The sequence below is a fragment of the Montipora capricornis genome, chromosome 5, assembly GCF_036669925.1.
Source record: "Montipora capricornis isolate CH-2021 chromosome 5, ASM3666992v2, whole genome shotgun sequence".
NCBI lineage: Eukaryota > Metazoa > Cnidaria > Anthozoa > Scleractinia > Acroporidae > Montipora > Montipora capricornis.
Genome location: NC_090887.1, coordinates 20711116 through 20713615, shown reverse-complemented (window position 1 = coordinate 20713615; position 2500 = coordinate 20711116). Strand labels below are relative to the sequence as shown.

General features: G+C 42.8%; 1 protein-coding gene across 3 annotated transcripts in view; it reads right to left on the bottom strand.

Moving 5' to 3' along the window:
* Nucleotides 1–2500, bottom strand: part of LOC138049920 (hemicentin-1-like) — a 51256-nt gene that overhangs the window by 28389 nt on the left and 20367 nt on the right. The gene's annotated exons all lie outside the window — the stretch shown is intronic.

The window sequence follows — 2500 nt, the reverse complement described above, 5'->3', positions numbered from 1 at the left end:
CAGACAGCAGCTATTAGTATTGCCACAGGTTTGTTCCTGCGCACTTTTGCCAATATGCGAGAGATAAGACTAAAAGGTGGAAAAAATGTAACCACCTAAATTTGACCAGGACAGGGAAAAAGCATCAGCCGCATATTACCTTGGGTCAGGATGCCAAGAAACATATTACCCAAACTTAAAGTTCAGCCTAGATGCAAATAAATCTATATGAGGGCTCCAAATGGTTGACTGGAGTTCACTGAAGATGGTTGGATGTAGGGACCACTCGAGGTCCTCAGCAATAAGCCTTGAGGCAGAATCAGCCTCAACATGTAAATCTCCAGTGACATGTTGAGCAGACAGCCAAATTTCTCTTGACATGTACCATTGCCAAATCTCCTTGGCAAGTGTGTGGAGGCTCAGATCTTATTCCACCCATGTTATTGATATAAGATACTGCGGTGGTATTGTCCAATTTAAGTCTTACATGTATGATGCTCTGACTAATAAACGATTGAAGAACAAGAAAGGCAGCTAACAACTTCAAACATTTGATAGGGTTGTTAGCCTCAGAAAGAGACCAACGTTCCCTGTGCTTTGTCCATTACAGGAGGCACCCCAGCTAGTTAGACTTGTATCAGAGTTCATGAAAAGATTAATTTCAGGCTCCTGAAAACCCATTAAAGGTAGCGATATTTTGAATTATCCAAAGTAAGTCAGACCGAGAATTAATATCTAAGCAAGAGTGGGCGTCATAATCTCTCGCAGCGAGGAGAGAGCTTGAGACTTGCAAGATTCAATAGAAACCATGTTATCCCCTGGAGAAACTGTATTAATGGCTGAATCAATATTTTCCATTTTGAAATGGATCTTTCCTACAAAAAAAAAAGAATGGCTTGAGATTGACTACAGGCCAAAGATCACCACTTTTATAAGGAACTAGGAAAAGAGTAGAGATGAATTCTCCTTGGGTGTATTCGACATGCTCAATAGTACTCTTATCCAGTAAAATCTGAATTTCAGAGGAAAATTAATAGGATTAATTTTGGAGTAAAATGCTGATAGGGCTGAGAGGCCTCCTAATCTGTACCCCGAGACAGCCTTCAAGGTTCAGTGGTCATTTCACGCCAGTTCTCTATGTGATTGCCCAAGTTGCCAGCACAGGTTAATACCTCATTCAGGCCTTGTCCTTGTTTGTCCTGCTTGTTGATGGGCTGCTGGTACTGGGACTTGAGTAGGGTATACTGCCTCCTCCGGATGAACCTCTGTGGAATCCTAAAAAAGGACCCTTCTTTCCTCGTGTACTGAAAGCAATAGTTTTCCCATCTGTGCGAGAGCCACTTGAACGTGAATCACGACTTGTGCAGGAGACTTTCCTTGAAATTTAATTGACTTCACTAATATCCTTCATCTGTTTGGCAAGGTCATCGCCAAAAAAAGTGTTGTAATCTTTGTAGATTTTGAACACACTGACTGTGAGCTTTTATTAATATGAGGCCTTAGTTCATCCTTCCTCTTTAATGAGGTCAGAAAAATAGCATTCCCCAAAACATTCAGCATATGTGAAAGCTGGGGGAAGATACTAGAACGATCAATTTTCTCTTTTTTTGTCCTCTGCCTTGGTGACACGCTCGAGTGTCACCACAAGAGCTTGATTGGCTGTGACGATATTGTTTTGACTATCTTGCAAGGCTAGGTCTTTCATACGAACCGGTTTAGACAAGTCAAACCAGAGTTTTTGTTAACCTTACGGACTCCAAGGAATTGACAGTTTCTGGGATTCTGGTACCTGCTCTGGATCTCGTTGACCTTGTCTTCCAGAGGTTTTGTCAAGCAATTTGCGTTGACTATGTTAGCAATCATGTCGCTAACCGGAGGGACGAAAGCTTCGGTTTCCTCACAAATAGACGGCAAGATGTACCCTTGCTCCGTCGTTTCAGTGTCCGTAGTAAAAGATTTTGCTACGGCACTTGTAGTCGGCTCCGACCCTTCGGGTGGGCTCGAATTAGAGTTTGAACCACCGGTCATGAGTTTAGTCCGTTTGAGGTCTACGTCACAATGTCGTCGATACCCAGTTGACTTTTCATTTCATCCACGTCAAACTCGTAAGTCCCCTCGCTGCGACCTTCGTCATTGGACTCGTCGCAGAGCTGCAAAATCTCACCAGCGTCCTGTCCATAAGGCTTACTAACGTCCTCCTTCGCTGCCATATTGCCAGGAAAGGTAAATGCAAGCGAAAGAACTAGCTTAATAAGCAGTTATGAGAAGAAAGAACAACGAATTACTGACCTGTTTGTGAACACACAAAGGGAAGAACTGATTATTATGCAGCACGGCTGGGGTTATGTACCGTCCTCATTTACATTACAATTACTTTGGAAAGTGACCGCTGACTTGTTAGTATCGAAGGAAGTATACAAATTAAGCCCATAAGCGGGAACATATCGGAAGAGAATGTGCACGGGCGAGCCATTATTGGTTTTGGTTTCACCTCTAATTGGTTGAAAAAATGGCGCGAGAA